Consider the following 15,000-nt stretch of genomic DNA (forward strand, 5'->3'; position numbering starts at 1 on the left):
TATTTGTCTATCAAGATCTATTTGTCTATCAAGATCTATTTGACTATCAAGATTTATTTGATTATCAAGATTTATTTGTCTATCAAAATCTATTTCTCTATCAAGATCTATTTGTCTATCAAGATTTATTTGATTATCAAGATTTATTTGTCTATCAAGATCTATCTGTCTATCAAGATCTATTTGTCTATCAAGATCTATTTGTCTATCAAGATCTATTTGTCTATCAAGATCTATTTGTCTATCAAGATCTATTTGTCTATCAAGATCTATTTGTCTATCAAGATCTATTTGTCTATCAAGATCTATTTGTCTATCAAGATTTATTTGATTATCAAGATTTATTTGTCTATCAAGATCTATTTGTCTATCAAGATCTATTTGTCTATCAAGATTTATTTGATTATCAAGATTTATTTGTCTATCAAGATCTATCTTTCTATCAAGATCTATTTATCTATCAAGATCTATTTGTCTATCAAGATCTATTTGTCTATCAAGATCTATTTGTCTATCAAGATCTATTTGTCTATCAAGATCTATTTGTCTATCAAGATCTATTTGTCTATCAAGATCTATTTGTCTATCAAGATTTATTTGTCTATCAAGATCTATTTGTCTATCAAGATCTATTTGTCTATCAAGATCTATTTGTCTATCAAGATCTATTTGTCTATCAAGATCTATTTGTCTATCAAGATCTATTTGTCTATCAAGATCTATTTGTCTATCAAGATCTATTTGTCTATCAAGATCTATTTGTCTATCAAGATCTATTTGTCTATCAAAATCTATTTGTCTGTCACGATCTATTTGTCTATCAAGATCTATTTGTCTGTCACGATCTATTTGTCTATCAAGATCTATTTGTCTATCAAGATCTATTTGTCTGTCACGATCTATTTGTATATCAAGATCTATTTGTCTATCAAGATCTATTTGTCTATCAAGATCTATTTGTCTATCAAGATCTATTTGTCTATCAAGATCTATTTGTCTATCAAGATCTATTTGTCTGTCACGATCTATTTGTCTATCAAGATCTATTTGTCTGTCACGATCTATTTGTCTGTCACGATCTATTTTTCTGTCACGATGTATTTGTCTATCAAGATCTATTTGTCTGTCACGATCTATTTGTCTATCAAGATCTATTTGATTATCAAGATTTATTTGTCTATCAAGATCTATCTGTCTATCAAGATCTATTTGTCTATCAAGATCTATTTGTCTGTCACTATCTATTTGTCTATCAAGATCTATTTGTCTATCTAGATCTATTTGTCTATCTAGATCTATATGTCTATCTAGATCTATCTGTCTATCAAGATCTATCTGTCTATCAAGATCTATCTGTCTATCAAGATCTATTTGTCTATCAAGATCTATTTGTCTATCAAGATCTATTTGTCTATCTAGATCTATATGTCTTTCTAGATCTATCTGTCTATCAAGATCTATCTGTCTATCAAGATCTATTTGTCTATTAAGATTTATTTGTCTATCAAGATCTATTTGTCTATCAAGATCTATTTTTCTATCAAGATCTATTTGTCTATCAAGATCTATTTGTCTATCAAGATCTATTTGTCTATCAAGATCTATTTGTCTGTCACGGTCTATTTGTCTATCAAGATCTATTTGTCTGTCACGATCTATTTTTCTGTCACGATCTATTTGTCTATCAAGATCTATTTGTCTGTCACGATTTATTTGTCTATCAAGATCTATTTGTCTGTCTCGATCTATTTGTCTGTCACGATCTATTTGTCTATCAAGATCTATTTGTCTGTCACGATCTATTTGTCTATCAAGATCTATCTGTCTTTCAAGATCTATCTGTCTATCAAGATCTATTTGTCTATCAAGATCTATTTGTCTATCAAGATCTATCTGTCTTTCAAGATCTATCTGTCTTTCAAGATCTATCTGTCTATCAAGATCTATTTGTCTATCAAGATCTATTTGTCTGTCACGATATATTTGTCTATCAAGATCTATCTGTCTTTCAAGATCTATCTGTCTATCAAGATCTTTTTGTCTATCAAGATCTATTTGTCTGTCACGATCTATTTGTCTATCAAGATCTGTTTGTCTATCAAGATCTATTTGTCTGTCACGATCTATTTGTCTATCAAGATCTATTTGTCTATCAAGATCTATTTGTCTATCAAGATCTATTTCTATCAAGATCTATTTGTCTATCAAGATCTATTTGTCTATCAAGATCTAGTTATCACGTATATATATTCCTAGTTCGTGAGTACATTATACTATAGAATCTCTTATGTTATGTTTCCAGTATTCATAAATCTAATCATGCAACCACACCGAATATCGGTCTGGAAAATTATTCGTAATGAAAGCTTAACACAAGTTATGGCATCACCTATGGTCAAGGTCACAGCAGGATCCTCAAACGGTTTAGATACCAACTAGTAATTACCTGATTTGTATATCTCATCTGAGTCAGCCCAGCTGAACCTTCCCTTGGTAGATGGATGACTACATCACTCGGTGACGTTCACCTGGGCTACAATGAATATCCACGAGGGCGCTGATTCATGCTGGTTTATTTAAATTTCAGACTGGAAGAGTGTGTATTATTTCGTGATTTTCATTCACCATGACTAGATACAGCACTTATCCAGACCAGGTGATAAGCTGTAAATCTGATATCCACAATACATTTTTTATGATTTTATCTTCATTAGCCCAGGTGATCCCTTATCAGGACGATGAATTACTCGTTGCATCACTGGGAAAGGTTCACCTGGGCTTCAAAGAAGCGTCACAGGGAAATCATGGAACTTATGATGGTTTGTATATCTCATCTGAATGATATGCTATGCTATGATATGATATAGAATGAATGAATAATATCAAATCGGATATGCTATACATATAATATCAACGATATGTCTTTTATACTTCACATTTATCAGCACCTCATTAAACATATATAACAAGTATTATGAAAAGGATATCATCAATATCCTCTTAATCAACCCAGACGAGCCTTTCATCGATAGATGTCATAATAATGATAGTTATAGCCGTTGTTTAAGGTTTGTATATATCAAACTTGGAGAGTAAATTATAAAAAAAACGATAATTTACTTTTTATCATGCTCATCAACCCAGGTTATGCTTACTTAGGACGATGGTTATTATCATGAAAGAAATCAATACTTATATACTACAGTAGCGTAGCAGAGAAATCATGGAGTATAGATGATAGTCATTACGAAGAAAAATGAATGTCATTTAATCACATGTTTAAACATGTGTGGAAATGTATGATTGTAATGTATTCCGGACGGGTTATTAGAAATTATCTCAGTCTAATGCAGAAATCTTACCATTTTCTTTGAATCAGCCAAAATGAGCTTTTCCTCGGTAAATGAATAACTCATCACATCGCTCATATAATATTCATATAAACATAAATGAGTACCTGGTATAATTCTTTAAAACTATTTATAGTGGATTGTTATTAGTATAAAGCATGATTATCATGATCATTAATTCATTATTATTATCATGATCATCAATCCATTATGATTATCATGATTATCAATTCATTATGATTATCATGATCATCAATTCATTATGTTTATCATGATCATCAATGCATTATGATTATCATGATCATCAATTGATTATGATTATCATGATCATCAATTGATTATGATTATCATGATCATCAATTCATTATGATTATCATGATCGTCAATTCATTATGATTATCATGAGCATCAATTCATTATGATTAACATGATCATCAATTCATTATAATCACTATCATCAATTCATTATAATCACTATTATCAATTCATTATAATCATTATTATCAATTCATTATAATCACTATCATATTTCAATATATCATTTACTATCATTCATTAAAGACATATATCGTCATGTACTTTATATATAGAAATGATAAGGATGTTTACATTTCAATTATTGGCCTATTGTTATTTGTGAAAAGCACTACTTTTATAAAAAAAAAATGTCTTTATTGTTATTCATGTAATTATCATCACAATGTATTTATTTATCTCATTATCTGTTTATTCATTTTCTTTACCCACGAAAGTGAGCTGCGGATGGGACCGTCGACGACTAAACATACATCACCGGGTAAGGTTCACCTCGGTCTCAAGGAAGCGCCAAAGAAAAATATCATAAAGCATATATGACAATTATTAAATAGAAAATCGGTATCTATAAACATAAATGAAAAGATTATTTACTAATAGTTATATAGATCGCTATTAAACACCGACATAAGCATATGTAGGAACTCGGAATGGGAATGGATAATTGGCAATCAGGACGGAGTACTAGGAATGATCTCATTTCTGTATAAAAAGAAGACAATGAAGTAATATGCATATGATTTTCATTGAATCAGCCTAGATGAACCTTTCCTCGGAAGATGAATGACTCTACTACATCACTGGGAGAGGTTCACCTGGGCTACAATGAATATCCACGATGTCGTTGATGCTGGTTTATATATCTCAGATTGGGAGAGTGCGTATATAGTTCATGATTTTCATTTACCATGACTAGATACAGCACTCGTCCAAATCTGATGATAAGTTTTGCATCAAATATCCAGGATTTGATGCATATATTTATCTTCATTAGTCCAGATGATCTCCCTCATAGATCTGTTTACTTTGTCATCAGTGGGTAAAGTTAAAAGAAGTGTCGTAGGGGAATCAGGAAACTTATATAATAGAGATTATGAGAAGGGTATCATAATATAATTTCCTCACTGGGTGAGGTTCACCTGGGCTACAATGAATATCCACGATTATTGTTTGATGCTGGTTTGTATACAGGTATCTCATCTGAGTCAGCCCAGATGAACCTTCCCTCGGTAGATGGATGACTACATCACTGGGGGAGGTTCACCTGGGCTACAATGAATATCCACGAACTTATTGTTTGATGCCGGTTTGTATATCTCATCTGACTCAGCCCAGATGAACCTTCCCTCGGTAGATGGATGACTGCATCACTGGGGGAGGTTCACCTGGGCTACAATGAATATCCACGAAGGCGCTTTTTGATGTTGGTTGATATAAATCAATAGTTATCCACAATGTCGTTGATGCTGGATTACATATATAAATATATATATATATATATATATATATATATATATATATATATATATTTTATATATATATATATATATATATATATATATATATATATATATATATATATATATATATATATATATATTTTATATATATAAATATATATATATATATATATATATATATATATATATATATCAGACTGGGAGAGTGCGTATGTAGTGCATGATTTTCATTTACCATGACTAGATACAGCACTCGTCCAAATCTGATGATAAGTTTTACATCTAATATCATGCAGGAATCTTCATACGATTTTCATTGAATCAGCCTAGATGAACCTTTCCTCGGAATATGAATGATTTTCATTTACCATGACTAAATACAGCACTCGTCCAAATCCGATGATAAGTTTTACATCTAATATCATGAAACTTATATGATAGAGATTATGAGAAGGATATTATACAATTTCCTCTGAATCGGCCCAGATGAACCTTCCCTGGGTAGATGAATGAATACATCACTGGGTGAGGTTCACCTGGGCTACAATGAATAACCATGAAGTTATTGTTTGATGCTGGTTTGTATATCTCATCTGAGTCAGCCCAGATGAACCTTATCTCGGTAGATGAATGACTACATCACTGGGGGAGGTTCACCTGGGCTACAATGAATATCCACGAAGGCGCTGTTTGATGTTGGTTGATATAAATCAATGAATATCCACGATGTCGTTGATGCTGGATTATATATATATCTCAGACTGGGAGAGTGCGTATGTAGTTCATGATTTTCATTTACCATGACTAGATACAGCACTCGTCCAAATCTGATGATAAGTTTTACATCTAATATCATGAAACTTATATGATAGAGATTATGAGAAGGATATTATACAATTTCCTCTGAATCGGCCCAGATGAACCTTCCCTGGGTAGATGAATGAATACATCACTGGGTGAGGTTCACCTGGGCTACAATGAATATCCACGAAGTTATTGTTTGATGCTGGTTTGTATATCTCATCTGAGTCAGCCCAGATGAACCTTACCTCGGTAGATGGATGACTACATCACTGGGGGAGGTTCACCTGGGCTACAATGAATATCCACGAAGTTATTGTTTGATGCTGGTTTATATATCTCATCTGAATGATATGCTATGATATGATATCGAATGAATGAAAAAATATCGAATCTGATATGCTATACATATAATATCTACGATATCTTTTTTATACTTCACATTTATCAGCACCTCATGAAGAATATATAACAAGTATTATGGAAATTATATCATTAAGATAATGTAGAAATCATCATACAATATTCTCTGAATCAGGCCAGAGATCTATTTGTCTATCAAGATCTATTTGTCTATCAAGATCTATTTGTCTATCAAGATCTATTTGTCTATCAAGATCTATTTGTCTATCAAGATCTATTTGTCTATCAAGATCTATCTGTCTATCAAGATCTATCTGTCTATCAAGATCTATCTGTCTATCAAGATCTATTTGTCTATCAAGATCTATTTGTCTATCAAGATCTATTTGTCTATCAAGATCTATTTGTCTATCTAGATCTATATGTCTATCTAGATCTATCTGTCTATCAAGATCTATCTGTCTATCAAGATCTAATTGTCTATTATGATCTATTTGTCTATCAAGATCTATTTGTCTATCAAGATCTATTTTTCTATCAAGATCTATTTGTCTATCAAGATCTATTTGTCTATCAAGATCTATTTGTCTGTCAAGGTCTATTTGTCTATCAAGATCTATTTGTCTGTCACGATCTATTTTTCTGTCACGATCTATTTGTCTATCAAGATCTATTTGTCTGTCACGATTTATTTGTCTATCAGGATCTATTTGTCTGTCACGATCTATTTGTCTATCAAGATCTATTTGTCTGTCACGATCTATTTGTCTATCAAGATCTATCTGTCTTTCAAGATCTATCTGTCTATCAAGATCTATTTGTCTATCAAGATCTATTTGTCTATCAAGATCTATCTGTCTTTCAAGATCTATCTGTCTTTCAAGATCTATCTGTCTATCAAGATCTATTTGTCTGTCACGATCTATTTGTCTATCAAGATCTATCTGTCTATCAAGATCTATCTGTCTATCAAGATCTATTTGTCTATCAAGATCTATTTGTCTATCAAGATCTATTTGTCTGTCACGATCTATTTGTCTATCAAGATCTGTTTATCTATCAAGATCTATTTGTCTGTCACGATCTATTTGTCTATCACGATCTATTTGTCTATCAAGATCTATTTGTCTATCAAGATCTATTTGTCTATCAAGATCTATTTGTCTATCAAGATCTATTTGTCTATCAAGATCTATTTGTCTATCAAGATCTATTTGTCTATCAAGATCAAGTTATCACGTTTATATATTCCTAGTTCGTGAGTACATTATACTATAGAATCTCATATGTTATGTTTCCAGTATTCATAAATCTAATCATGCAACCACACTGAATATCGGTCTGGAAAATTATTCGTAATGAAAGCTCAACACAAGTTATGGCATCACCTATAGTCAAGGTCACAGCAGGACCCTCTAACGGTTTAGATACCAACTGATTTGTATATCTCATCTGAGTCAGCCCAGCTGAACCTTCCCTCGGTAGATGGATGACTACATCACTGGGTGACGTTCACCGTGATTTTCATTTACATTTTTCATGCTTTTATCTTGATCAGCCTAGGTAATCCCTTCTCATGAGGAATCTGACAAAATTACGGTTAGCCTCAATTTTCCCTGCAATTATAATTAACGTTACTCGATTATAAATCACATGACTACCGTGTTAATGTAATCATCATAATCTTGATTATAATCATCAATCATATTTTCATTTTAATTATATGACAAATATAATGAAGGAAATCAATATTTATAAACATCAAAAATATATTACTATCATTCATTATAGACAGATTAAATGGATCGTTATTGGTCTAATCATGTATTTTATACGCAATTTCCCAGCCTAATATGTACAATCAATTATTAAACATTGGCTTCGTGGTGATCGTACTGAGATAAAATATGTATCATGAAAAAAAAATATATATATATACATTCATGAATCACATGTGGTAAGCATTAGGAGGAAAGCCAAATATGCCTTTTAATCTCATACATAATTTGTGTATTATCAAAAGTGTATGAATTGTTGATTTCTGAATATTAATTTTAGATTTTTTTTTTCTTTTCTTTTTTACCAAAAGAAGAAAAATTGCCACACGAAAATATCAGATTTACTAGGAACACCAATACTTATTAAAATGATATTACTATTTTCAATCAATGATGTCATTTCACCCGTCTTATTGAGTTCAATTTTCTAGGTCTCTTTAAACCCCATTTTAAAATCAGCACTCAAGAAGTATGGAGATATAAGTTTACCATATTACCAGTAATAGTTATTTACCCTATTGAATTTATCTTGATCAGAATTGAATTCTGACCAATCGAAACGCGTAAACTACATGTCTTACGTTGTGTAGTTATTCAGCCTCATGTATACCAGTATAACAAGCTTTGAAAATTGGAACAGAGCAAATGACACATCCATGAATGATTATTTTCCCCTCGGCAATCCATGTTAATAGAACTGTTGCAAGGGTCATTAACACGGCAATCATATGATTTATATTCGAGTCACGTTGATTATAATTTCAGGGAAAATTGATGTTAACCGTAAATTTGTTAAACTCTTCGGTTAATGTTTATCAGTTAAAAATTTAAGTAATGACATTCAATAACATTTACCACAACATATTCACACAACCGTCCCCTTACCCCCAGTCACACACATACAAACACGTACGTGTCTGCATCATCTATGCAGTTTTTCAGTAATATGGAATTTTCTTTTATCGACGTAATTATGTTGTACCTCAACATATAAACACACACACACGTATATATATATATATATATATATATATATATATATATATATATATATATATATATATATATATATATATATATATATATTGATATATATATAGTTACATATATATATAGATTTATATATATATTTATATATATATACATTTATAATTACACGCACACACACACACACACCTACACACACACACACACACATATATATATATATATATAAGTATATATATAAATACATATATAAATATATCTATATATATATATATGTATATATATATATGTATATTATGTAATCTCTCCTTGGGCTTTCTTTTGGAAATATCATGAAGCACATATAACAGTTATTAAGAAGAAAATCAGTATCTATAAACATAAATGAATAGATTATTTACAATTATCGTAATTGAGCACACACATAAGCATATGTAGGAACTCGGAATGGGAATATATATATATATTAATATACGGAGGGTTATATATAATGATATATCCTTTATAAAAATATATATATCATATATTATATATATATATATATAATTCATTATATTATCATATCATACATATAATTATCACACACACACACATTAATTATATATCATTCATTATATATATTATGATCAATATATATATCATATCAATTCAATGAAATCATGATCATATTCATTATTAAGAAGAATATCAGTATCATAATAATCATGATAATTATTAATTATCGATTGAGCATATGTAGAACTCAATGATTACATAATTGCCAATCGGATTATTAGGAATGATCATCAATTCATTATGATTATCATGATCATCAATTCATTATGATTATCATGATCATCAATTCATTATGATTATCATGATCATCAATTCATTATGATTATCATGATCATCAATTCATTATGATTATCATGATCATCAATTCATTATGATTATCATGATCATCAATTCATTATAATCACTATCATCAATTCATTATAATCACTATCATTTCATTATAATCACTATCATCATTCCATTATAATCACTATCATTTCATTATAATCACTATCATCATTCCATTATAATCACTATCATTTCATTATAATCACTATCATCATTCCATTATAATCACTATCATCATTCCATTATAATCACTATCATTTCATGATTCATTATAATCATTCATATTTCATTATATTTCATGATTGTCATTTATAATCATTTCATGATTGTCATTTATAATCATTTCATGATTGTCATTTATAATCATTTCATGATTGTCATTATAATCACTATCATATTTCATTATAATCACTATCATCATTTAATCATAATCACTATCATATTTCATTATAATGACTTTCATATTTCATTATCATGACTATCATCATTTCATTATAATCACTATCATATTTCATTATAATCACTATCATATTTCATTATAATCACTATCATATTTCATTATAATCACTTTCATATTTCATTATAATCACTATCATATTTCATTATAATCAGTATCATATTTCATTTATAATCACTATCATCAATTCATTATCATCACTATCTTATTTCATTATCATCACTATCTTATTTCATTATAATCATTATCATTTAATTATAATCACTATCATCATTTAATTATAATCACTATAATATTTCATTATAATCACTATCATATTTCTTCATAATGACTATCATCATTTAATTATAATCACTCTCATATTTCATTATAATCACTCTCATATTTCATTATAATCACTCTCATATTTCATTATAATCACTCTCATATTTCATTATAATCACTCTCATATTTCATTATAATCACTCTCATATTTCATTATAATCACTCTCATATTTCATTATAATCACTCTCATATTTCATTATAATCACTCTCATATTTCATTATAATCATTCATATTTCATTATAATCACTCATATTTCATTTATAATCATTTCATGATTGTCATTTATAATCATTTCATGATTGTCATTTATAATCATTTCATGATTGTCATTTATAATCATTTCATGATTGTCATTTATAATCATTTCATTATAATCTGAATTGCCTTAATAATGATTAGTCGTTTTTTTATGTTTTCTTGTATATATCAAATTGGGAGAATACCTATAGAGTTCATGATTTTAATTTACCACGATTATTTTTTATCATCTTCATCAGCCAAGGCTGATTACAGAACCGGGTATGGTTCACCTGGGCTTTAAGGAAGCGTTTAAGATAAAAATTCTGAAATATTTATGATAAATATTATAAAGTTAATAAATATTTATAAACATTAATAAATATATCATTTACTATCATTCATTAAAGACATATATCGTCATGTACTTTATATACATACATACATACATACATACATACATATATATCTATATATATATATATATATATATATATATATATATATATATATATGTATATATATATATATATATATATATATATATATATATATATATATAATGTGTGTGTGTTACCCATACATAAGCATGTGTCAAAGTGTGAATGTATAATTGTCAATGGGTGAACATCAATGGGTAAAATGAATCACAACACACTGGGCTTCACAGAAGCTTCGCAGAGAAATCATGAAGTTTATATGGAAATTATTACGAATAAAAATGAATATGTCATTTAATCACATATATAAGCATGTGTAGAAATGCATAATTGTAATATAATCAGGACGGGTTATTAGTAATGACCTCAGTCTAATGGAGGAACCTTTCGTAGAATCAGCTAAAATGAGCCTTTCTTTGGTTGATGAATAACTCACTTCATCGTTTATATAATAGGTATAATGAAAAAAATATTCATATTCATATAAATAAATATTTACCTTTTTTTTTTGATGTACCTTTATTAGGAAATGAGAAGGATGTCTGCATTTCAGTTACTGGCCTTCCTATTTTTGTGGAAAAACATTTTTTTATTGTTTATCAATCTACTCATCATCATACTGAATGTATTTATCTAATTACTTTATCTACGATGGTACCGTCAGGAACTAAACATGCATCACCCGGTAAGGTTCACCTCGGTCTCAAGGAAGCGCCGAAGATAAATATCATAAGCATATATGACAATTATTAAGACGGAAATCAATATCTATAAACATAAATGACTAGATTATTTACTATCAGTTATATAGATCGTTATAGAACACACACATAAGCATATGTAGGAACTCGGAATGGGAATAGTTAACTGGCAATCGGGACGGACTACTAGGAATGATCTGTCCCTCATTCCTGTATAAAAAGAAGACAGTGCGGGATTCTTCATACGATTTTCATTGAATCAGCCTAGATGAACCACTCCTCGGAAGATGAATGACTCTACCACATCACTGGGAGAGGTTCACCTGGGCTACAATGAATATCCATGAAGTTATTGTTTGCTGGTTTATATATATATCTCAGACTGGGAGAGTGCGTATGCAGTTCATGATTTTCATTTACCATGACTAGATACAGCACTCGTCCAAATCTGATGATAAGTTTTACATCTAATATTATGAAACTTGTATGATAGAGATTATGAGAAGGATATTATACATTTTCTTCTGAATCGGCCCAGATGAACCTTCCCTGGGTAGATGAATGAATACATCACTGGGTGAGGTTCACCTGGGCTACAATGAATATCCACGAAGTTATTATTTGAAGCTGGTTTATATATCTCATCTGAGTCAGCCCAGATGAACCTTACCTCGGTAGATGAATGACTACATCACTGGGTGATGTTCACCTGGGCTACAATGAATATCCACGAAGTTATTTTTTGATGCTTGTTTTTATATCTCATCTGAGTCAGCCCAGATGAACCTTACCTCGGTAGATGAATGACTACATCACTGGGTGAGGTTCACCTGGGCTACAATGAATATCCACGAAGGCGCTATTTGATGTTGGTTGATATAAATCAATGAATATCCACGATGTCGTTGATGCTGGATTACATATCTCAGACAGGGAGAGTGCGCATATAGTTCATTATTTTCATTTAACATGACTAGATACAGCACTCGTCCAAATCTGATGATGAATTTTACATTTAATATCATGAAACTTATATGATAGAGATTATGAGAAAGATATTATAAAATTTCCTCTGAATCGGCCCAGATGAAGTTTTTGTTTGATGCTGGTTTGTATATCTCATCTGAGTCAGCCCAGATGAACCTTACCTCGGTAGATGAATGACTACATCACTGGGGAAGGTTCACCTGGGCTACAATGAATATCCGCGAAGGCGCTATTTGATGTTGGTTGATATAAATCAATGAATATCCACGATGTCGTTGATGCTGGATTATATATCTCAGACTGGGAAAGAGCGTATTTAGTTCATGATTTTCATTTACCATGACTAGATACAGCACTCGTCCAAAACTGATGATAAGTTTTACATCTAATATCCAGGATGATGCTGGTTTGTATATCTCATCTGAGCCAACCCAGATGAACCTTCCCTTGGTAGATGAATGACTGCATCACTGGGTGGGTGAGGGCTACAATGAATATCCACGAATTTATTGTTTGATGTTGGTTTATATATATCATCTGTCAGCCCAAATGAACCTTTCCTCGGTAGATGGATGACTACATCACTGGGTGAGGTTCACCTTGGTTACAATGATTATCCACCAAGTTACTGTTTGATGCTGGTTTGTATATCTCATCTGAGTCAGCCCAGATGAACCTTCCCTCGGTAGATGGATGACTGCATCACCGGGGGAGGTTCACCTGGATAACAATGAATATCCATGAAGGCGCTGTTTGGTGCTGGTTCATATAAATCTCAGACTGGGAGAGTGCGTATATAGTTCATGATTTTCATTTACCATGACTAGATACAGCACTCGTCCAAAACTGATGTAAAGTTTTCCATCTTATATAGATCGTTATAGAACACACACATAAGCATATGTAGGAACTCGGAATGGGAATAGTTAACTGGCAATCGGGACGGACTACTAGGAATGATCTATGAACCTTCCCTTGGTAGATGAATGACTGCATCACTGGGATTCTCCATACGATTTTCATTGAATCAGCCTAGATGAACCTCTCCTCGGAAGATGAATGACTCTACCACATCACTGGGAGAGGTTCACCTGGGCTACAATGAATATCCACGAAGTTATTGTAAAATTCATCATCAGATTTGGACGAGTGCTGTATCTAGTCATGTTAAATGAAAACAATGAACCATATGCGCACTCTCCCTGTCTGAGATATGTAATCCAGCATCAACGACATCGTGGATATTCATTGATTTATATCAACCAACATCAAATAGCGCCTTCGTGGATATTCATTGTAGCCCAGGTGAACCTCACCCAGTGATGTAGTCATTCATCTACCGAGGTAAGGTTCATCTGGGCTGACTCAGATGAGATATAAAAACAAGCATCAAAAAATAACTTCGTGGATATTCATTGTAGCCCAGGTGAACATCACCCAGTGATGTAGTCATTCATCTACCGAGGTAAGGTTCATCTGGGCTGACTCAGATGAGATATATAAACCAGCTTCAAATAATAACTTCGTGGATATTCATTGTAGCCCAGGTGAACCTCACCCAGTGATGTATTCATTCATCTACCCAGGGAAGGTTCATCTGGGTAGATGAAGAAGAAAATGTATAATATCCTTCTCATAATCTCTATCATACAAGTTTCATAATATTAGATGTAAAACTTATCATCAGATTTGGACGAGTGCTGTATCTAGTCATGGTAAATGAAAATCATGAACTGCATACGCACTCTCCCAGTCTGAGATATATATATAAACCAGCAAACAATAACTTCATGGATATTCATTGTAGCCCAGGTGAACCTCTCCCAGTGATGTGGTAGAGTCATTCATCTTCCGAGGAGTGGTTCATCTAGGCTGATTCAATGAAAATCGTATGAAGAATCCCGCACTGTCTTCTT

The sequence above is a fragment of the Penaeus japonicus genome, unplaced genomic scaffold (genome assembly GCF_977035675.1).
Source record: "Penaeus japonicus unplaced genomic scaffold, GWHDUDI00000001_assembly GWHDUDI00000006, whole genome shotgun sequence".
Lineage (NCBI taxonomy): Eukaryota > Metazoa > Arthropoda > Malacostraca > Decapoda > Penaeidae > Penaeus > Penaeus japonicus.